This window comes from Rhincodon typus, chromosome 10 (assembly GCF_021869965.1).
Source record: "Rhincodon typus isolate 14 chromosome 10, sRhiTyp1.1, whole genome shotgun sequence".
Lineage (NCBI taxonomy): Eukaryota > Metazoa > Chordata > Chondrichthyes > Orectolobiformes > Rhincodontidae > Rhincodon > Rhincodon typus.
The window spans coordinates 25,724,163-25,749,162 of record NC_063341.1 but is presented as its reverse complement, the minus strand read 5'-3'; the positions used below and the strand labels follow the sequence as shown (position 1 = coordinate 25,749,162).

Genomic DNA, 25,000 nt, shown 5'->3' with positions numbered 1-25,000 from the left:
CAGCCAAATGAATCTTTTGGTTTTTAACTGTTTCCAATGCCCATATATTTTTTCTAAGTACAGAGACCAAAATCATAAACAGTACTCTCAGTTGTGACCTCACCAACACGTGTACAATTGTAACAAGACTCAATATTTTTAAAGCCCACCCCCACCTGCCAAGGAGGGCAAAATTTCATTGGCTACTTTAATTACCTGCTGCACCTGCATGCTAATATTTTACTTCCTGCTCAAGAACACTCTCTGATCCTCCTGCACTACACTACTTTTTCTTTCAAAAGTGTCCGTCCTCATTAAAATAATTCGGCCTTTGGTTTGTTGCTACCAAAGACCTCTTACTTTTTTCTACTTTAAACTCATCTGCTGAATTCTGTCCACTCGTTCAACCTATCTATATCCCTTTGCAGATTCCTTCTGTCCTCATCACTACATACCTTCCCACCTACTTTTATATTGCCAACAAAATTTGGATATATTACACTGCACCCTCCTCGAATAATTAATGTGGCTAGTGAATAACTGTAACCTAAGGACTGATCTTTGTGGCACTACACTAGCTACATATTACCAACCTGAAAAAGACGAGTTGATCCTGACTGTTTGGTGTGTTAACAATTGTTAATCCATGCTAATACATTACCATATGCGAACTCCTATCTTGGACAATAACCTTTTAATGTGGCTCCTCATCTAATGCCTTTTGGCAATTCATATCAGCTACTTCTACTGCTTCCCTTTTATCAACTCAGCTTGTTGCATCCGGAAAGCACTGTAGCAGGTTTGTCAAACTTGATTTTTCCCTTCACAAAATCATGTTGACTCTGATTTAAGCTTTTCCAAATATCTTGTTTCTTTTATAATGGCTTGCAGCATTTTCCCAATGACAGATGTTGGTGAGATCATGTCTGGTGTACTGTGGGCAGTTTTGGTCCCTTTATTTAAGGAATGATACCATTTCATTGGAGGTAGTTCAGCGAAGGTTCACTTGGGTGATTCCTGGTATGGAGTGAGTGTCTTGAGTGAAAGCTGAACAGGTTGCGACTCTAATTGATGGAGTACAGAGGAATGAGAGGTGATCTTATTGAAACATGTGGGATTCTTCAGGGACTTCAGTAAATGATGAGAGTATGCTTCCTCTTATGGGAAGGTCTAGGACCAGAGAGCGTACACTCAGAATTAAAGGGGTGCCAATTTAAGAGAGATAAGGAGGAATTGCTTTTATTTCAGAGGGATGAGTGTCTTTGGAATTCCTTAACACCAAAGGTGTGAGGGTAGAGCCTTTATGTATATTTAATGTTGAGACACATTTTTGATCAGTGGGGGAATCGAGGGTTATGGGAATACTGCACAAACATGGGCATGAAGAGTGTTGAATCAGCCATGGTCATATTGAATGGCGGAGCAGGCCTGCTCCTGTTCCTTATGTTTGTGTGTTAGGTTAATTTTCCTATCCTTTCCTGCTTTTTGCCTCCCTTCTCCTTTTCATGAAAAGCAGTTTTCCAAACCACTTGGACCCTTCTGGAATTCCATGTCTTCTGGAATGTTTGAATCAATGCCTCCACTATCTCTTCAGCTAGTTGCTTTAAAACTATTGGATAAAGGCCATCTGGCTGTAGCAACTGCTCTGTGTTTAATCCTGTTAGTTTGTCAAATATGGGTGGTGAAATTTCTTTTAAAGTAGAAATCCAGCTGGTCGGATGAAAAGACGACAGTAAGTTTGCTGCAGGCTTCATGGAGGATGCAATTGTAAAACAGCTAAGATTAAAAGTTAGCACATTTTACAATAAATGCGTGTACTTGAGAATGCCTTTCTTTCACTACCTAATTGTATATAAACCAAAATCACCACCTGAGAAACACTTCTAAGACTTGGCGCATTGAATAAATCTATTTAGTGAGTTTTACATTCCCTGCACTGACTAAAAGTTTGGAACTTGTCCATTTATAGATTGTGTAATAATGGTGGCATTGGTAAATAAGAGCTTCTCAGTCAAGACCACCTAAAACATTTTAATACGGTAACAGATGATTTTGCTGATCAAATTTGAGTAGCACTTTGAGTGATAAGTAAATTGTAACCTGTGATACTTTGTAGGTGGTCATTGAAGATTACCCGCCTTCTCAATTGATGGAGGACAATGAGGAAACATCTCATTCTTTGGATTTGGTTCCTCAACCACCTGAACACCAGCAGAACACCCAATCATCACAAAATTCTCAGACACAAACTGAGTATATAATAATAGAGAGTGATGAAGATGCAGAAAACGAAGAGGATCAAGAGCAGGTAAAAATTGAGAACTGTTGGGTTGGGATCCAAATGGTGTTGAACCCACATTTATGAACAGTAACTGAATGTCACCAAGTAGTTTGCTAAATGGTTAGATGTTTTGCTGAGAAACGTGAGAATGGGAGATTTGTTTGCAAAAAAATGTACACAAACCGGTATTCAATGCATTCAGCATTTATGCTCCATTTGAGTCTCTTGACACGTGACTATCAACATAATTTTTTGTTCATTTCTCCGTCATGTTTGTTTTCCTTCCCATTACAGCATCAATGATTTTACTTTAGTGATTCCTTTAGCAGCAAACTCCATGCTGTCTCCGATCATGGTAAAAAATGTTTATTCTGTATCTGATGTGCTGATTTATCTTGGCTTATCTTTTCTTAGTGTTTTCTGCCAAAAAGCTTCAAACCCTGTTAAATCAACCTTTACCTTCTATTGAAGAAGGTATTCTGGAGAAGAGACCCAGTCTGTTTACCCTTTCCTTATGAAAATTACCTCAATTCTGATGTCGTCCTTCATTTTTGTTATATTTTCTAGTGGTTGTATAGATTTTTTTTTTTTTCTGTTATGTAGAAATCAAGCTTGGAGCCTTTACAATTTTTTTTGAGTTTTTCAAATAAATGATTAATTTAAGTGGAGCAGGTGAGGCAAAAGAACAAAATAACAATAAAAGAACTGATCATGGTGTGGCAGGAAGAGACAATGAGCAAATCTTTGCACCACCTGATAACACTATAAATAACAAAATAGTAAAAGACAGAATTAAAGGCTGTGTATCTGAATTCACTTAGTGTTCATAACAACAGTTAAATTGTCAGCACAAATACATGTTTATTTCTATCATTTTGTGGCCATGTTAAATTGCCCTGTAGTGTTTAGGGTAGTGCAGGCAAGTGGATTAGCCATGATTCTAAATCACTTTTTGAATGGGTAAATTATTTATAGGTCATCTAACAAGCAAATTTTATCCATGATCTACAACAAGGAGCAATGTGAACATGTGGGAAGGATATAGTTGAACATTCATGAGAAGTAGAAGCATGATTAGGTAATTCAACCCTCAAGCCTTGAGTATAGAAGTTGGGAAGTTACGTTGCAGTTGTACGGGACATTGGTGAGGCTGCAGTTGGAGTATTATGTTCAGATTTGGTCACCTTGCTATTGGAAGGATGTTATTCAACTGGAAAGAGTGCTGAAGAAATTTACAAGGACGTTGCCAGGACTCCAGGAACTGAGTTTTGGGGAGAGGTTGGACAAGCTAGTACGTTTTTCTTGAGAGTGGGGGAGGGGGTGTCTTATAGAAGTGTCTAAGATCATGAGAGGTGAGGATAGGGTGAATGCACTCGGTCTTTTTCTCCGGTTTGGGGAATCGAGGACTAGAGAGCATCAGTTTAAGGTAAGAGGGGAAAGAATACACAGGAACCAGAGGGGAAAGAATACACAGGAACCTGAGGGGCACCTTTTTTTTTTTTTACACAGAGGGTGGTATGCATATGGAATGAGCTGGCAGTGGAAGTGGTTGAGGCGGGTACATTAACAACATTTAAAAGGCATTTGAATGAATACATGGACAGGGAAAGGCTTAGAAGGATATAGGCCAAGTGCAGGGAAATGGGGTTAGCATGGATGGACATTTTGGTCACATGGACCTGTTTGGGTCGAAGGGCCTGTCTCTGCACTGTAGGACAGAGAGACTGCTCTGCCATTTGATACAGTAACAGCTGATCTTATCACAATCTTTCCTGCCCGTTCCCTAAAGTGCTTAAAATCTGACTCTCACCTGCATACTCAATGTCCTGGTGTCCACTGCATTCTGGGGTGGCAAATTCCACAAATTGCAAACTTTGAGAGAAGTAATTCCTCCTCATCTGTTCTAAAACTCCTACCACATCCTAAACTGACCACTCTTTCTAGAAGAAGAAGAAGAGAAAAAAAGCACTTACTTTAGATTGTTTCCTCATTTGAGACATTCTTTCTACACCTACTTTGTCAATTTCCTTTAGCACCTTTATATACCTCAAATTAGGTCTTCTCTTATTCTTCTGAACTCCAGGGAGTACAGGCCTAAACTGCTCAGTTTGTCTTCATAAGACAAACCAACGACCCCCTCCCCCCCTCGGAATGAGACAAGATTAATTAATGACCTTTTATTAAAGATGCCCCTAGATAGCAATGATCATAACTGAAATTGAATTTTGCATTAGGTTTGTTTGGAAAGAGGAATGGATCCAAGACTAGCGTTTTAAACTTGGATGAAAACAATGTGGAAGTGAAGATACAGCTGGCTAAAATGAACTGGGAAATTAGGTTAAAGGTTAGGTCACCACACCTACAATAGCAGATGTTTGGGATATTTCAGAATGCTTGAATGATGCCTTCCAGTAAGAAAAATTTAAGAGGATGCACCATCCATGGTTATCAAAAGAAGTTAAATGAAGAATGAAATTGAAACAATGGGTGTATAATTTTATTAAGGTGAATGGCAGGTCAGGAGATTGGATAGCATCAAGAACAGCAAAGCGACTGAAAGATTAATAAGGAAGGGAAAAATTAGAGAAAGCTAGCTAGAAATGTAGAAATATTAAGTATCTGCAAGTATTTTAAAAAATCAGCTAGGAAATGAAATCTGTTGATCATCTAGAGAGTGAGACTGGGGAGCTGACAGTGGATAAGGATATGGTGGATGTGCTGAACAGAAATTTTTCAACTACCTCCACTCTAGAGGATCCAAATAGCATCCCAGAAATAATTGGGAATTAGCAGCTGAAAGGAAGGGAGGCACTTATCCTCAATTTTGAGAAAATTACTAGAACCAAAAGGTGACAATGCCCCCAGGTCTGCTGGATTTTATCCTAGAGTCTTAAAAGAAGTAGTTGTTGAGATTATCAGTGTTTTTAATTCTCAAATTCCCTAGATTCTAGGAAGAGCCCACCAGATTAGAAAGAAAGGAGGGAGACAGAGCAGCAAATTAGTACTTAAAGGTTAAAATTGGTATTAAAGAATTGACCAAACATTAATCACAATATATCACGTCACATGCCAACATTTCATTAATAGGTACGTCAGTGTCTGTGCTAACATCAAGCTTAGTTAGATGGCAACATGCATCCGATAGTGTCGAACTCAAGTGATTCCCAGTGATGTCATAAGCTAGTCTCTTAAAGTTACACTGATACACTGATTGTGAGAGAACACAGCAGAGTCAACATGGTTTTGCAGAAGAGAAATCTTGTTTAAGTTATTGGAGTTCTTTCGAGGGACTAACGAGCAACATAGATAAAGGGAAATCTTTGTGCTGTACTTAGATATCCAGCAGGCATTTAACCGTGCTTGTGCTCAATAAGAACTCATTAGTGAAAGAGGTAACATACAGCAATGGATAAACTATTATTTAGCTAACAGGAAACAATAGGCTTAAGTGAATGATTGATTGAGTGACAAGATGTGATGAATGCAGTGCCACACAGTTTAATGCGGGGGTCTTGTCTTCTTACAAATTGTCACAATGACTTGGATGAGCTGACAACCTACATGTTTGCTGATGACACAAAAATAGGTAGGAAAGTAAGGTATGATTCGTGCCTCGGGCACAGAGATCCTATTTCAAAGTTCTGCATTTAAATAATATGGTGCTTTTGTGTTTTCTGGCTGAGTGGACATGTTTATATTTTCCTGCATTACATTTCTTCATCTGCCAATTTTTAGCCAACTCATGTTCCTTTGTGGGCATGAGCTTGAGGCTGAACTACAGACACAGACACATCAGAGAAAAGGATAATTATTACTGGACACTTTTTACTTCAGGTGTGGTCACAACATTTAGGGAAGGGTTATTTGATTTGGTCACTGGTCAAGGAAAGGAAGGTGAGTGCACAAATGAGGCAGGTAAGAGGACGCAGAGGACAGGACTGTCAGCATCTCATCTTTCACAATTGTTGAATGTTTGAAGTTCTTTGATCTTGGGGGGTGTTGGCTTAGTGGTAATGTCACTAGACAAGCAATCCAGAGACCCAGGTAAATGTTCTGGGATGGAAATGCCACCATGCCAGATGGTGAAATGGGAATGGAATAAAATCTGGAATTTAAAAACTGATCTAATTGTCAATTTATTTTAAAAACCCATTTGGTTCGGTACCATCCTTTTAGGGAAGGAAATCTGCAGAACTGGTTTGGCCTATATTTGACCTCTGACCCGCAGCAATATGTTTGACTCTTGACTGACTTCTGAAGTGCGCTACTGAGCCATTTAGCTAAAGGGCAGTTAGGGATAGGCAACAAATGCTTGCCTTGTTCACAATGGCCCACATCCTATTTAAGTGTTTTTTTTTTTTTTTTTTTAAAAATATGTGTTTGACTGAGAGGAGTGCAATACGGATAAGCTAGCTGAAAACTGTAAGACTGAAAGCTCTTCAAGGGGAGAGAGCAAATAGGAATGCATTGGAAGTCAGGAACAGTATAGTGAGGGGGTTTGACACTGTTCTCTGCAACAATAGGCAAGTGTCCAAAAGGCTGTTAGCTGCTTTGTTGCAAGATTTGGAACATTTGCTCAGGCTGGAGAGGAACTTCAAGTGGTAGGGGTGGAAGGTGTTTGTAGTCCAAGTAGGGAGTAATGACTTCGGCAGGGCAAGAGGTGCTATTTTAAACAAAACCTTTCATGTAGTTATCATTGCATTATTATCCAGACCATGCTCATGTTGACACATGGTGGATAGGATTAGAGAAATGACAGTGTGGCACATGTGGATTGTGCCTTGTGGATACTGGTACCAGTACTGGTGAAATTGAGGGCTGTACCATTTGGTCTGGTCTGTGCCTGAACCATGCTGGTGCCAGTGTTCCTGAGAGCGGCATGATTCAAAGTAGAGATGTTTTGAACTTAAATAGTGATTGCAGGGAATCATATTTGGAAGGATGTGGTAAATCAAAGATGCAAGATGAGAGGGAGGAGTACTCTTATAAAAATAAGAAACAGAGCAGGTAGAGTGTCAATATCTGAGTAAGATATTGGTTACAAAATAATAGGATAAAATAAAGGCTTTGTACTTTGCATGTACCATCTGAAACAAAAACAGCGAACTGAGTGTAAACAGCACTGAGCATGATCTAATGGTTATTAGAGACATGGCTGCAGCGTAATGTAGTTTGGCATCTGCTGTTGAAGGTTACATGATATTTAAACAGGATAGAAAGTTGCCCATCAGGTCCCTTTTTAAATCTTCCTCCTCTCCCCTTAAAAATATGCCCCCCTTGCTTTGAACTACCCTAAGCTATGGGAAAGACTTTTTTGCTATTCACCTTACCTATACCTCTCATGATTTTCTAAACCTTTATAAGGTCATCCCTCAACCTCCTACGCTCCAGTGAAAAAAGTCTGAGCTTATCCGGTCTCTCTAACTCAAACCCTCCATTCCTGGCAACATCCTGATAGATCTTTTCTGAACCCTCTCCAGTTTAGCAAGATTCTTCCTATAACAGGGTGACCAGAACTGACAGTACTCCAGAAGAGGCCTCACTAATGTCCTGTAAAACATCAACATGACATCTCAACTCCTAAACTCAAACGTCTGAGCAATGAAGGCAAGTGTGCTAAATGCTGCCGTAACCACCCTATCTAAATGTGATGCAACTTTCAAAGAACTGTGGACCTAAACCTCTTGGTTTCTCTTTGACAGCACTACACAGGGCCTTACCATTAATTGTATATGTCCTGACCATGTTTGTATTACCAAAAGGCAATACTTTGCAGTTACTAAGTTAAATGGCATCTGTCATTTCTCAGCCCATTTACTCAATTGGTCATGATCTCTTTGTAATCTTTAGATAATAATCTTGGATCACCTTCTTCACTGTTGACTATCCACCAATTTTGTTGTCATCTGTGACCTTTAGAACCATGTTTCCTAAATTCTCATGCAAATCATTTTATATAAATGACAAACGAAAGTGAACCCAGCACCGGTCCCTGTAGAACACCGCTGGTCACAGGCCTCCAATCTGAAAAACAGTCCTCCAGCATCCTCTGTCTCCTGTTGTAAAGCTAATTTGTATTCAGTTGGAAAGTTCTCCCCGCATTCCATGTGTTGTAACTTTACTAATTAGTCTACCATGCAGAATCTTGTCAAAGGCTTTACTCCAGTCCAAGTAAAGACTATCTACCACACTGCCCTCCTCCAATCTTTTTGTTATGTCCTCAAAAAAACTCCAGTTTGAGACAGAATTTCCCATGCACAAAGTCACGCTGACTGTCCCTAATCGATGTTGCCTCTCCAAATGGATGTAAATCCTATCTTTCCAAATCCCCTCCAACAATTTATCCACCACTGATGTCAGACTCGCTGGTCTATTGTTCCCAGGCTTCTCCTTACAGCCTTCCTTAAGTAAAGGCACAACATTAGCCACCCTCCAGTCCTCTAGCACTACATCAGTGGCCGTAGATGATTCAAATAATTTTGCAAGAGGCCCTACAATTTCCCTTACTTTCCACAATGTCCTGGGATACACTTGATCAGGTCCCGGAGATTTATCCACCTTTGCTTTTTATTTGAGACTTCCAGCACCACCACCTCTGTAACATGGACTCTTTTTAAGTTGTTGATATTTATTTCCCCTCCCTGAGTTCCCTAGCTTTTATTTCTTTCACCACTGTAAAAACTGATGCAAAGTATTCGTTTAGGATCTTTCCTGTCTCATGTGGTTCCACACTTTGACTTTGGTCTTTAGGGGGCCCTATACTCTCCCTAGTTGCTCTTTTGTTCTTAATGTACTTGTAGAATCTCTTAGCCTTGGCACATAAGATTAAGGATAACCCTATCTCATCCTCTTTTGCCGTCCTAGTTTCTATCTTAAGAAAGCTGCTATATGCCTTAAACTCTTCAAGAGATTCCCTTCATCCCAGTTGTCCATACCTGATATGTGACTCCTTATTCTTGACCAGAACCTCCATATCCTTATTCATCCATTGTTCCTTAATCTTATCAGCCTTACCCTTCACTCTAACAGGAACATAATGCCTCTGAAGTCTTGTTATTCCCACTTGCCAGTCATCCCTCGGCCTGTGAACAGTCTTCTCCAATCAACTTATGAAAGTTCTTGTCTCAAACCATCAAAATTTACCTTACCCCAGTGAAGAACTATAACTTTTATACAAGGTCTATCCTTTCTATTTTAAAACTAATAAAATTATGATCACAGGTCCTAAAATGTTCCCTCGCCAACACCTCAGTCGCTTGCCCTGCCTTATTTCCCAAGAGAAGGTCAAGTTTTATTCCTTACCTAGGAGGTGCATCTACATATTGATTGGGAAAATGCTCTTGAATAAGTTTAACAAATTTGTCACCATCCAAGCCCTGAACACTATGGCCATCCCAGCCTATGTTTGGAAAGTTAAAATCCCCTATTATTACAATCCTTTTATTCGTACACATATAGAGAGTCAGAGTCCTACAACACGGAGACAGACCCTTCAGCCAAACGAGTCCACGCTGACCTAAATCTCCATCCACGCTAACCCGTTTCCCTGCACTTGGCCCATATCCTTCTAAACCTTTCCTGTCCATGTATCCGTCCAAATGCCTTTTAAATGTTGTTAATGTACCTGCCTCAACCACTTCCACTGCCAGCTCTTTCCATATGCATACCACCCTCTATGTAAAAAAACAAAAAAAAGGTGCCCCTCAGGTTCCCATGTATTCTTTCCTCTCTTACCTTTAAACTGATGCTGTCTAGCCCCCGATTCCCTAAACCGGAGAAAAAGACCGAGTGCATTCACCCTATCCTCACCTCTCATGAGCTTAGACACTTCTATAAAACCCCTCCCCCATCAGTCTCCTGCGCTGTCAAGAAAAAAGTACTAGCTTGTCCAATCTCTCCCCAGAACCCAGACCTTGGAGTCCTGGCAACATCATCCTTGTAAATTTCCTCAGCACTCTTTCCAGTTGAATAACATCCTTCCAATAGCAAGGTGACCAAAACTGAACACAATACTCCAACTGCAGCCTCACCAATGTCCTGTACAAGTGCAACATAACTTCCCAACTTCTATACTCAATGCCCTGACTGTCGAAAGCCAGTGTGCCCAATGCTGCCTTCACTGCCCTGTCTACCTGTGACTCCACTTTCAGAGAGCCGTGAACCTGAGCTCCAGGGTCCCTCTGTTCCACTACACATTCAATGCCTTACCATTCACCATGCAACTCTGACCTTGATTTGACTTTCCAAAATGCTTCACCTCACACTTATCTATATTAAACTCCACTTGCGATTTCTAGGCCCACTTTCCCCAGCTGATCAAGATCCTACTGCAATTTTTGATAACCTTCCTCACTGTCCACGATACCACCTATTTTAGTGTCATCTGCAAAACTTAATTATGCCGTGTACATTCTCATCCAAATCATTGATTTGGATAACAAACAGCAATGGGCCCAGCATCGACCCCTGACACACACCACTAGTCACAGGCCTCCAATCTGACAAGCATCCTTCCACTAATATTCTCTGCTTCTTACTATCAAGCCAATTGTGTATTCAGTTTATCAACTCTGAGTTCCATGCGATTGAACCTTGCAGAGCAGCCTACATGTGGAACCTTATGAAAGGCCTTACTGAAAGCCATATAGACTACAAATACTACCCTACCCACATCAACCTTCCTGGTTACTTCATCAAAGAACTGTAACAAATTTGTGAGGCATGGTCTCTCAAGCACGAAGCCATGCTGACTACTCCTAATCAAACCCTGTCTTCTAAATGGATCTCTCTCCAAAATTGCTCCTTAATTTCCTGCTGACAATTGGCGGGCGCCTATAGTACAAATCCCTTCTTATTTCTGAGTTCCATCCAGGTAGCTTCACTGGACGATCCCTCAGAAATATCCTCTTTCCAAGTACAGCAGTGATGTTTTCCTTAACCAGAAGTGCTACACCCCCTCCTCTCTTGCCTCCCTTTCTATACTTTCTGGGATAGAGATGCAATGGAACATTGAGCTGCCAGTCTTGTCTCTTCCTCCACTTAGTCATATCTCTGTAATGGCTATGATATCTCCGTCCCATGTTCCCACACATGCCCGGAGTTCATCAGCCTTACCTGTGAGACCCTTTGCGTTGAAATAAATGCAGTTACATCTTTCTCTTACTTGCGCTTGCCTACCTTTTCTAATTAACTGCTGTTTTTAAATTTGGAACCATCCTCATCTGTCCTTCTATTCAAAACACTACTTTGGATCCATCCCTCTCCTGCCCCACCCAGTTGAAAGGCTCCCAAATTGAACTAGCAAATCTCCCTGTCAGGTTACTGATGCCCCTCCAGTTCAGGTGAAACCTGTCCCTTTTGAACAGGTCTCTTCTGCCCTCATTTTACAATCTTAATAGAAGTGGCTAGAGAATTGGTTCATGATATAGGTATAACTTTGCATAATTCCACAGAGTAAGGGAATGTTCCATTAGATTCTGAAATAGTGAATGTCACTTCTTCACTAAAGAAACAAAAGGGAGGAGATAGAAAGCATGAAATTACAAGTCAGTTTGCTTAACATCTGTCATGGGGAAAACATTAGAAGTGCAATTTATTGGGTCGTGATTCTGAATAGCCTGCCTTTGTGACTATTCTATGGTTTCAATTTGTCTACAATAAAATTGCACAGGGAGAGACCTCCTTGGACAGCCCAAAGTGACGTCTACCATTTGAGCAACTGTATTGGTTTATGTATCTTTTATTCCATATAGTTCAGGTTTGACCTCCATGCACAGGGTAACAGAAATAAGAGTCGATTAAGCGGTTGTTGCCGAAGAACTGATTGTACCGAAGGTGCTTAATACTTCACAAGCCGTTCACTCAATTAATGCACTGGCCTAAACTTTACTAATGTTTTCTATCTAGATCTATCTTGTCACTGGATGCTTGATCTGCTAAATTCTGTGTTAATTTCCACATTATCCCTTTGCCTATGAGCTTGCTTGCCAATAAGCTTCCCTTATTGTTAAGACATTCCAACTGGGCTAGTTAGGCAGAGTAAGTAGGGATTTGAGAGTAAAATCACGTTTAATCAATTTATTGAAGTTTCTTGAAATATGACAGGGAGGGGCTGGTGTTGGACTGGGCTGGACAAGGTCAGAAGTCACATGACAGCAGGTTATAGTCCGATAGATTTTTTGAAATTACAAGCTTCTGGAGCACTGACACTTCAGGTGAAGTGATGAAGGGGCGGCACTTCAAAAGCTTGTGATTTCAAATAAATCTTTGAAGTAACATATGCTGTGGATAAAGTGGGAAGGGTGGATGTAATGCTCTTAGATTCCCTTAAAACATTTGATAAGGTGCCATAGTGGAGGTTATTGGGCAAAATTAAAGCTTGTATTTTGGGGGTCAAATACTGGCATGGAAACAATAGGCATAGGTAGGTCATGTGCCACAGGGATCACTTGGCTGGAGCTCACCTTCTTTAGATATTATATTAATGATTTCAGTGAGGAAAACCAAATGTATAGTTGCTAAATTTGCTGATGGCACAAAGAAAGGTGACTAGGACTGTCTTGTGGTGGGGTAGTAGTGACCTTACTGCTGGGCCAAGTGGCCTGGGTTCAAGTTCCATGTGCTCCAAAGGTGTCTAAGGACATCTTGGACATGTATGTTAGTATATAATAGGAAAGTAAGTTTTAAGAAGGACGTGAGGCAGCAAAGGGATGTAAATAGGTTGTGAGTTGGAAAAGATCTGGAAAAATGGAATTAGTGAAAAAGTGTCCAGTTGTTCATTTTAGCAGAAAGGGGAAAGAATATTGGCTAAATGACAGATTACAGTCATGAGATGCAGAGAGATCTGGGTGACTTGCATGCATTGCAGCAGATTCATTTACAAGTGTAACAAGTAATTAAGAAAGCTGATAGAATGTTACAAGTTATCATAAGGGGAATTGAATATAAAAGTGTGGAGAGTTTCCTTCAGTTATATAGGGTGTTGTTTACAGTGTTGGTTTCCTTACTTTAAGGAAGAATAAAAATGCTTTGGAAGTATTAGTTGGAATGGACAGGTTGTGTAACAGGAAAAGTTGAACAGACCAGACCTGCATCCACATGATTTTTAGAGGATTAAGAGGTGACTTGTTTCAAGTACAAGATCCTGAGGGGTCTTGACACAGTGTATGTGGAAAATGTGTTTCTTGTGGGAGAATTTAGAGGTAAGGGTCACTGTTTCAAAATAAAAGGGGTTGCTTGTTTAAGTAAAGTGGCACATTTTTGAGAGCTTTGTGTTTTGAAACTGTTTTAGAGGAAATTTTTAAAAATATTTTTATGGCAATGGTTGGTGGATTCCTGATAAGGTGGTGAAAGGTGCTTTGGGCTTGCTGTGAATGCAGAGTCGTCAGATCAGTCATGATCTTCGCAAATGGCGCTGCAAGCTTGAGAGTCTGAATGGCCGATACCTGCTCTTAGTTTGTATTTGGGGAACTTGGTAGGAAGAGACTTGGAACAAGGGGATACAGCTTAAAAGTTAAAGGGTTGTCCATTTAAGGTGGAAATGGTGAATTTTGAGTGTTGTGTTTGAAACTCTGCTGCAGAGAGTGGAGGAGAACAACTTTATATGAATATTTTTAGTGTAGAGGGAGGTAGATTCTTGAGTAGGTTGGAAAGCAGAGTCAAAGGTACAATCAGAAAAACCATGAACTTATTAAATGGCAGAACAGGCTCAAGGGGCCAAAACACCACCTGCTCCCAGTTCCTGTGTCAAATGTAACACTGTGGAGCTGGAGCAGGCCAGGCAGCATCAGAGGAACAGGAAAGTTGACGTTTCAGGTCAGGACCCTTCTCTGACTCCAGCATCTGCATTTCTTACTATCCCTGTGACAAATGTAGTTGTGTTAATCTGCTGGTCTGTAATCTCCTGAAAACTGTAACAGTGGGGAGCTCACAGGATAGTGGCTTATTTCTTAAAGTGTTAACTTTTTTTTTGTAAACTACAATTGTGAGCTGAGTGGGGTTTTTTGATTTTTGTTTTATTCAGATCTGTCTCTTTGATTAAACTTTTAAAAATATAAAACAGATGCTGTGTTATCCTGGAGCAGTGTTTTTAGACTGCTATTTTCCAGGTCTGTAAATTGTTCAGGTGCAAAGGCGGTTTTCAGTGGAGTGATGTGCTCTTTATGTCAGATGTGGTAGATTAGGGAGAGTTTCCATGTTACTGATTGTCTGCAGGAAGTATGTTTGGTTGCAAATCCTATCGGTGGCATGGATTATTTGGAGCAGCAGTTAGAGGCAGTGAAGAGTTTACAAGAGCTAGGGGTGGGATAGATGGCAGTTTCAGAAGGGAGAAAAATCAAATACAGTCAGGTAGATGAGTTACCTCCAGGAAAGTTAGGAGGGATAGGCAGGTGGTGTAGGAATCTCCTGTGGCTATCCTCATCTCAAACAATCATGCTGTTTTGGAAATGTAGAGGGGGGTGATGGACTGTAAGGGGAATGTAGCACCCACAGCCAAGTTTCTGGTACTGAGACTGGCTCTACTGTAATGAGGGGTATATCAGGTTCCAGGTGATTGACTTGACAGTCCCCTATCACAGTCAGAGGCATAGACCGACATTTCTTCGGCCAACAACGAGACATCAGAATGGTGTGTTGCCTTTCTGGTGCCAGGATCAAGGATATCTCCAGGACGGTGCAGAATATTCTCAAAAAGGGAAAGGGACCAGCAGAAGGTGGTTGTACACATTGGAACTAATGTCAAAGGACGAGGTTCTGAGGAAAAAATGAGTTTACACAGGAAGCTACAAAGTAGGCCCTTGGGTAGTAATATCTGGACCACTCCCAGTACCACGAGCAAATGAGTAGGAATAGGAGGATGGAGCAGATGAATTTGTGGCTGAGGAGCTGGTAAATAGTGAGAATAGAGATCAGTCAGAGACTGGTGCAGTTGGGAAAAGAAGTGAGTCAAACAGTCAGGGTAGGCAAGAACAAAGCAGAGAATGAGGTAGGACTGAGAAATTAAACTGAACTTATTTCCGTGCGACAGTCCTAACAGATAAGGCAGATGAACTCAGGGCATGGTTGGGAAAATGGGACTGGGATATCATAGCAATTACGGAAACATGGCTCAGGGATGGACAGAACTGGCAGCTTTAAGTTCCAGGGTCTAGATTCTACCAGAAAGATAGAAAGGTGGGCAAGAGAGGGGAGTGGCATTTTTGATTAGGGATATCATGGCTATACTTATGGAGCCTCTTCCTGGGAGTACTTTAGGGAGGTTATTTGGGTGGAACGGGGAAGTAAGAAAGGGATGATCACCATATTGGGATTGTACTATAGAAACCCCTCTGCCCTAAGGGTAATTAGGGAGAGAATAGGGCCCCTTAAAGATCAACAAGGTTGCCTGTGTGGATCTACAGGAGATGGGGGAGATGAGTATTTTGCATCAGTGTTTACTGTGAAGAAGAATATGGAAGCTAGAGTACTTGGGGAAATAAATAGCAACATCTTGAAAAATGTCCATATTACGGAAAAGGTGGTGCTGGATGTCTTAAAACGCATAAAGGTGGATAAATCTCCGGGACCTGATCAGGTGCACCTGAGATCCTTGTGGGAAACTGGGGAAGTGATTGCTGGGTGCCTTGCTGAAATATTTGTATTATTGATAGCTACAGGTGAGGTTCTGGAAGACTGGAGGTTGGTTAACGTGGTGCCACTATTTAAGAAAGGTGGTAAGAGAAAGCTAGGGAACTATAGACTAGCGAGCCTGACATCAGTGGTCAGCAAGTTGTTCGAGAGGGAATCCTGAGAGACAGGTTAACATGTAGGTGGAAAAACAAGGATTGATTTGGGATGATCAGTATGGCTTTGTGTGTGGGAAATCATGTCTCACTAACTTGATTGAGTATTTTGAAGAAGCAAGGCAATGTTGGATGTGATTTATATGGAGTTCAGTAAGGTGTCCGACAAGATTCTGTATGGTAGATTGGTTAGCAAGGTTAGATCACATGGAAAACACGGAGAACGAGCCATTTGGATACAGAACTGGCTCGAAGGTAGAAGACAGGGTCTGGTGATGGACGGTTGCTTTTCAGACTTGAGGCCTGTGACCAGCGGTGTGCCACAAGGATCGGTGCTGTGCCCACTGCTTTTTGTCACTTTTGGATGTGAATGTAGGAGGTATAGTTAGTAAGTTTGCAGATGACACCAAAATCAGCAGTGTAGTGGACAGCAAAGAAGGTCACCTCTGAGTATAACTGGACCTTGATCAGATGGACACGTGGGTTGAGGAGTGGCAGATGGAGTTTAATTTAGGTAAATGTGAGGTGCTGCATTTTGGAAAGGCAAATTAGGGCAGGACTTTGTGCGCTTAATGGTAAGGTCCTGGGGAATGTTGCTGAACTAAGACACCTTAGAGTGCAGGTTCATACTTGAAAGTGGAGTCGCAGGTAGACAGGATAGTGAAGAAGGCATTTGGCATGTTTGCCTTTATTGGTCACTGCATGGAGTATAGGAGTTGGAAAGTCTTGTTGTGGCTATACAGGACATTGGTTAGGCCGCTTTTGGAATACTGCGTTCAATTCTGGTCTCCCTGTTCTGGGAAAAAAGTTGTGAAACTTGAAAGGGTTCAGAAATGATTTACAATGATGTTGCCAGGGTTGGTGGGGTTGAGCTATAGGGAGAGGCTGAATAGGCTGGTGCTGTTTTCCCTAGACCATCAGAGGTTGAGGGGTGACCTTTATAAATGATTATAAAATCATGAGGGGCATGGATAGGGTGAAAAGCCAAGGTATTTTCCATAGGGTGGGATAGTCCAAAACTAGAGGGCATAGGTTTAAGGTGAGAGGGGAAAGATGTAAAAGAGACCTATGGGGGAACTTTTTCACGTAGAAGGTTATGCATGTATGGAATGAGCTGCCAGAGGAAGTGATGGAGGCTGGTACAATTACAGCTTTTAAAAGGCATCTGGATGTCGGTATGTATAGGAAGGGTTTCGAGGGAAGTGAGCCAAATGCTGGCAAATGGGACTAGATTAATTTAGGATATCTGGTCAGCATGAACGAGTTGCACCATGTGTCTGTTTCCATGCTGTACGACTCTGACTCTCTCTGCTAAATATATGCTTGATGTTGGTTATCTGGTAATCTCTGGCTGTCATCCCTTTTTAAATGAATAATCTTCTGAAGAATCATTTTAGACTCCAAACGTTAACTCTGTTTCTTTCTCCACAGAGGCTGTCTGTCCTGCTGACCTTTTCAAACACTTTGTTTTTGTTTCTGCAGTATTTTGATTTGAAATAATTCTGTAATCGTACTTTTGCTGTCTTTTTCTCAGGCTTCTTTTAGGATGCGCAGATGAAATGTACCTGGGTCCGGAGCCTTGCCTCAAGTTGGAGTTTAATGTTTGTCTTTTGATTTCAGATGTCGTTTTGTCATTTTTGGGTGCATCTTCCAGTGTTATCTCTATTCGCCGTTTGATCTGTTTTTCCTGTTTAAATGCTGAACCAAATAACACTAATTATTTGAAGCGTTGTTTAATTTTAATGAACTAGGTGAAGTTTATAAGAGTTAATAATTGGGAACCTAATAATCAAGTTTTGATGTTAACATCCTATTGTGTTTGGAGCATTTTTAGCAATTTTGGTCTAGGAATAACAGCAATAATCCCATTACTTATCTCTCAATTGGAATGTATTCTCATTTTCAAAGTATTCTTCCTCAAATGGCCATCTTTTGCATTCTTGCTATCTGTTTAGTTAAGATGTAGTACTTGACTTGGTCAAGATGGTCCCTGCCACTTTCATGCGTTGCACCTTTCTCAAGCTTAGTGTCCCAAATTGCTTTTCAGCCAATAAAGTACTTTCAGAGTGTGCAGGGAATGTGGATGGTAGCACTGATCATATGACAATCCCACAACTGGCAAATTATTTAAAAACTAATTCATCTGTTTCAGCCATTAATTTTAATACACAAGTATTTGACCAATTAAGACTAAGAATGCTTACTTTGAAAGTTAAACTTGCAGTGCATTCAGGATTGGGCATTATGTTGAATTCAAAATATAGCTATTAACAGCCGATTGAAGTCTTGGAAAATTGAGAAATTAATGTAATTATTCCTGATTGATAACCTAACCTTCCTTGCGTATTAGATATTAGTTTCTCTGTAAAACTTTGTTGGTAACATTCTGTCTCAATTGCCACTACCAAACTAATATTTTGCTTGAGAACCAGGTATTTTTTATATGTGTAAGCGTGCAGAAAGACAAAAGAAAGGCATGTCAAATATAGGATGTAATGGAGCAAGTCTACTTAGAAATTTTCACTTTAGTCTTTGAGGTGCAAACTGAAGTTTCTGACCCCAATAACTGTTTTTGATCCTTGTAGGAGGAATATGATGAGGATGATGAGGATGATGATACTGGAATTGAGGATGGTGATGGTGAAGATAGTAATGGGGGTAGTCCAGATGGAGAAGATAAATATGATGGCGGCGATGCAGAGGTATGCAAAAATTGAGTTTTGGGAATAAAGATGAGGCTGAAGTGAGAAAATACGGAGAGCAGCATTTTGCATTGAAAGTGCCTCAAAGTCGCTTTCAAAAAAAGATTTGATTTCCTCGTGTAATAATGAGACTAAGTGAACAGCCACCTAATGCACTAACAATTCTGTTGGATCAAATTGTGAAAATACAGGTTGAGGCTATGTGCATGATTTTACTAAGTCAGTGCCAACGTATAGGATGCCCCAGAGCTTGCTTTGTGTATGTTATGGTTTTCACCATAATAGGTACAGGATTGGACCATTTGACCTCTTGTACACGTTCAACCATTCTCTTGCATCATTGCTGAACTGTATTGTTTTTACACTTATGCACTCATGCTCCACGTGTCATGACATGTTATGCAGTAAAAATCTGTCTGTCTGAAAATTATTCAACTCAAATTCTGCAATCTGTCAGGATGAAGTTCCCTGTTTTCAATAATCTTTGTGTGGAAATATCAGTTCCTCCTGTCAGTTATACAGCATAGAAACAAACCCTTTAGTCGGTTCATAATACCAAACTAAACTAGACCCACCTGCCTGCGCTTGGCCAATACCTTCATACTATTTCTTATTCATGTACTTATTCAAATGTCTTTTAAATGTTGTAAGTGCACCCACATCCACCACTTCCTCTCTTGAAGTTGATTTTCACGTGAACTACGCTTTGTGCTTTTTTTTAAAAAAAAAGTTGCCTCTCATGTCTTTTTTAAATCTTTCTCTTAACCTTATAAATATGACCCCTAGTCTTATAATCCCCACCTTGGGGAAAAGACACCTGCCACTCATTATATCTATACACCTCATGATTTTATAAGTCTCTTTAAAGTCCATATAACCTCTTACACTCCAGTGAAAAAAGTCCCAATCTACCCAGCCTCTCTTTAAAACTCAAAGCCTCCATTCTCGGCAACATCCTGGTAAATCTTTTCTGAACCCTCTCCATCTTAATAGTATCCTTCCTATAACGGGGTGACCAGAACGGCCTTACTACTGTCCTGTACATCCTCAAAATCATGTCCCAACTCCTATATTCAAAGGTCTGAGCAATGAATGCAAGCCTGCTAAATGCCACCTTAACTACTCTGTCTAAATGTGATGCAGACTTCAAAGAATTATGTATCTGAACCCCTTGGTCTCTCTGCTGTATGACACATCCTGCCCTTGTTTGTTTCAACAAAATGCAATACCTCACGTTTGTCCAAATTAAATTCCATCGGCCACTTCTCAGCCCATTGACCCAATTGATCAAGATCTCTTTGTGATATTAGATAACCTTCGTCACTGTCCACTGTACCACCAATTTTGGTGTCATCTACAAATTTACTAATCATATTAATATAAGTGACAAACAAAAGCGGACCGAGCATCAATCCCTATGGCACACCGCTGGTAACAGGCCTCCAATCCTAAAAACAGCCCTTCACCATCACTGCCTCCTGCCGTTAAGCCAATTTTGTATCCAACTGACAAGCTCGTCCTGGATCCCATGAAATCTAACATTTTTAATTAGTCTAGCCAACATTTTATTGCCCATCCCTAATTGCCCAGAGGACAGTTGAAGAGTCAACCACATTGCTGTGGGTCTGGAGTCACATATAGGCCAGACCAAGTAAGGATGGTGGATTTTCTTCCCTAAAGGACATTAGTGATCGAGATGGGTTTTTCTGACAATCAACACTGGATATATGGTCATCATTAGATTCTTGATTCTAGATTTTTACCAAATTCAAATCCTGCCACAACAGATGGTAGAATTTGAACCCAGGTCCCTAGAACATTAGCCAAGTTTCTAGATTAATGGTCTAGCGGTAATACCACAAGGCCATTGCAGTCCCTAAATGTTCGTAAACACATGTAATAACTTCTTCACCATCCACATCTTGAACGCTCTGGTAGTCCCAGTCAATGTTTGGAAAATTTAAAATCCCCCGTTATTACAACCTTCTGATTCTTTCATATATCAGAGATCGCTGTACATATTTGTTCTTCAGTTTCCCTCTGACTATTGGAGGGCCCAGTAGTACAATCCCATCAAGGTGATCATTCCTTTCTTATTTCTAATTTCATGATTTTTTTTTTCTAGAAATATCTGCTCTAGTTACGACAGTAAGTTTTCCTTAATCAAAAACACCACTCCTCCTCCACTTTTGCCCCCCTTTCTATCCTTCCTATACCATCTGAAACCCAGAAAATTGAGTTGCCAGTGCTGTCCGTCCTTCAGCCACGTTTCTGTAATAGCTATTACATCGCAATCCCATGTTCCCAAGCATGCCCTGAGTTCATCAGCCTTAACTGTAAGACCCATTGCATTGAAATAAATGTAGTTTAATTATTCAGACTAACCTCATTCTTTGACTTGCTCTTGTTTGTCTTTTCTAATTAACTTGTTCTTCTCTGATTCAGAACCATTCTCAACTATCTTTCTGTTTACTCTCCTACTTCGGATTTCTGTCCCCCACCCCCCATAGTTTACAGTCTCCCTTAATAGAAATGGTAAATCTCCCCCCAAGGGTATTGGTCCCTGTACAGTTTGGGTGAAACCCATCCTTTTTTGAACAAGTTTTTGCCCCGGAAGAGATCCTCATGATCCAAGAATCTGAATCTCTGAACGTTATCTCTTCAGCTATTGATTTATCTCCTTTATCCTTTTTTATTCCTTCCCTCAGTGAAGATTGGCACAGAGTAAACCGGACGTTGCCACTTTTAAGCATTTTTTCACTCTCTTCTATCTAACCTCTTACATTCACTTTGTAAAGCCTTAATCTTTTCCCTAACTTTTTTATTTCTACCAATGTGTTCAATAACCTCGCTGTCTCTTTCAACAATATGTTTGAAACATTCTGATGTCCTAGCCCTGGCTCCAGGAAAGCACCATACCATCCTGGATTCATATTCACTGCCACAGAATCTCCTGTCTCTGCCCCTGACGGAGTCCCCTTAACGACTATTCCTTTAAACTTTGTCAAACCCTGCCTAATACAAGATTATTTTTTAGTGCCCAAGATCTGACTGCCCTCCTCTATTTTCCTCTGAGAGCTAACCCTTTCAACAGTACTCAAAAATGAATATCTATTTGAGAAAGGAATTGCCACAGAAGACTTATAAACTATCATCTTACCTTTCCTGACAGTCACCCATCTATCTGGCTGATCCTGCTGTGTAATCACTTCTAAATTTGCTAGCCTTCTAACTGTGTCTCTTGTATGCCCTCTGACATCAAATCTTTAAAAACAAAGCCAACTTTCAATAGCACCTTGTACATAAAATAAGCTACCTTTCTTTACCCAAAGAATTACTACTAAGCATGCGAACATATAAATATTAAATGAAATCAACCAATTACCTAAACATTCGAAACAAAAACGACGACTCTTCAAGTCATCCAGACAGCTTTCAGGCCTCTGATTTTGGGGAAAAAGAATCATATGCCAGAGCTGTCCACATGTAGGCCTGTCCAAAAGCTTTATAAACACATCCATTTGAAAAAAGCATGTGATTTGGGCGATTAATTTTTTTTTACTATAAAAGAGCCAAGAAGAATCAAATAAACTTAGTATTTTTATCGTTATTATATTTCAGCAATATAAGTAAGCTTGAAATCTCAGGAGCAGCTCAGGAGAGAATGCTTCACTCATTCCACTATTTTTTTAAAATCCAAGTTTCTTGTCCTCGGCGTACTTGATAAATGGTATGAAGTTAAATACAACAGATGTCCTAAGAGACTTGGGAGTTCAGGTGCTAGATCTAGAAAATGCCATTAACAGGTACAGAAAATAATTAAGAAAGCTAATTGAATACTGGCCTTTATATATAGAGGACTGGAGTACAAGGATGCAGAAGTTATTGCTGGAGTTATATGAAACTCTGGTTAGATCCCACTTTGGAGTACTATGAGCAAATGTGGACACCACTCCTGAGGATGGAACATAAATTGGCTTTGGAAGGAGGACTACGCAGGTTTATAAAAATGACATCTGGACTTACTGAGTTAAGTTTGAGGAAGGATTATACAAATGAAGCCTGTTTTCTGTAACAATTTAGAAAGTTAAAGGGTGGCCCATTCAAAGTCTTCAAGGTATTAACAGGAAAAGACAGGGTAGATGATTAAAGAAAACCTATTTCTACTGGCTGGAAATTCTAGAACTAGGAGGCATATTCTGAAAATTAGAGCCATTAGGAAGCACTTCCACACACAGATTGATAGAAGCTTGAAACAAATGGCAGTGAATACTAGATCAGTTGTTAATTTTAATTCTACCCCTTAGTACCTATACTTAACAAAAATTTACCTATCTCAGCTATAAAATTAAGCAACAGTATTAAGGAATATGGGCCAAAGGCAGGTATATAGAGTTAGGCTATGGGTCAGCCATGATCTCATTTGAATAATAGAACAGGCTCAAGGGGTTGAATGTCCTCCTGTCAGTATGTTCCTGTACTGAATGCCATTGACACTTCAAACTGTTTTTATGTCAATCCTCATTTTCCCAAATGGGACTAATACAAATCAGCTTTCTGAAACCTGTCGTTCATAATTTAACCCTTGGGTCCTGATAACATTGTGGTGAATATGTGTTGTATCCCCTTTAAGGATAACATCATTTTTTATTGAATTTCATAATTAACGTAATTGCTGCTTTCTTGTTTCTGAGTAAGTCTCCGTACAACAGAAGCACCGTTTCATTTCCATTAGACTTTTTTGATCGTTTTTGTGCCTAATCTCAAATTTTGATTTGTCCAGCTGAGTATCAAATTTTTTGATCCTTCTCTACTTGGTTTGATCCTTCTCATTACTTGGTCTCAAAATAGTTATATGGAACTATATTTTTCAGTTATTGTAATGATTCAACATTGCTTCAAGTTGAACTGTATCTGACCAGTTTTTATCCAAGTTTATTTAATCTGTCTGCCCCTTAACTTTCTGTTCCCATTTGCATAACTCACTGTGAATCCAACTTTTATCACTGATAAACCTTGAACATATAGTCTCTCCCTCATTGAAATTATCTATGTTGAGTGGTGGTACCTTTTGATTAGCATTGAGCAAGCAGTGATTCACTGTCTTTTTATGGAGCTTGTAAGCTCTTTCATGTCCAAGTGGCATGTGTGGTTGTAACATTAGAACACTTAACCCCTTTGTGGTAGGCTTGATAATCCAAGACTTGAGCTGATTTGTAGGTAGCAAGAACTGCAGATGCTGGAATCAGTTGATAGTGTGGAGCTGGTTTCTGTCGACTTTCCTGCTCCTCTGTTGCCTGACCTGCTGTGTTCCTCCTGCCTCACAATGTGGTGACTTGAGCTGATTTGTCTTCAGTTTGTGTTTAACTTGACCAGCCAGTCTTGGCTCATGGACACTGCAGAATTTAACTTATTGAAGAAAGTATTGTTTTAGAAATGGTGTTTCAGTGTAATTCATTTGCAGCCGTCCTCAGGCTAATACACAGACTCTTGAATAAATTTTATCTGCATTGGTAATGGGAGCACAATTGATGCTATGTGATCGCTGTGTTTCTGCAGTCGAAGCTGTTGAACTTGTTTGTCCTCCTCCTACAGGAGGACCCACCTACAGGGACAGAAAGCTTTTACACATTAATTTTAGAAATTTTATCAGCGAAAGTATCTGTTTCTGTGAGTCTAAAGTGGATCTTTCTAGTTTGGAATAATCTTTTTGACTTTTTCTGCAACAGTTTTTAAACACATTCTGCAAATTAACTACAAACAATTTTGATCATTCAAAAAAATGCTAACTGTTGTAGCACTTAATTTTTAGTTCAGTAACTTTCCTTGAGTTCGTGTAAATATCACCTGGGTGTTGAGGAATGTGACGGAGGTGGAATTAGAGACTGCTTAAGTTTTAAATTTTGTAAGGAATGTAGCTATGACATTGAAAGACTGTCCTTTTCTAAATTTGAGCCTACTTTTCCCATAGGGTGCTGATGAGACAGAACCGAGTGCAGAAAATGAACAAAGTGGTAGTGCTTGTAAAGAAGGAGAAAGTACCCAAATGCCAGAAGACAATTGTAAGTATGAATAAACGTAAAGACATTGTATAACCAAGGTAACTGATGTTAAAATTGCACTCCACAATTTTATTAAGTGGTCCTATAAAATTCCTTTCTCAAATGTTTTGCTAAGGTTCCAACCCATCACAGAAATATTCATGTTATTTGGTTTTGATAAAAAAAATTATTTACATGTCGTAAATAAGACTGAAA

The 25,000-nt window shown here is 40.0% G+C and overlaps 1 protein-coding gene across 1 annotated transcript in view; it reads right to left on the bottom strand.

The window, feature by feature from the left end:
* Window positions 1-25,000, bottom strand: part of dhx9 (DEAH (Asp-Glu-Ala-His) box helicase 9) — a 92,333-nt gene that overhangs the window by 24,394 nt on the left and 42,939 nt on the right. The gene's annotated exons all lie outside the window — the stretch shown is intronic.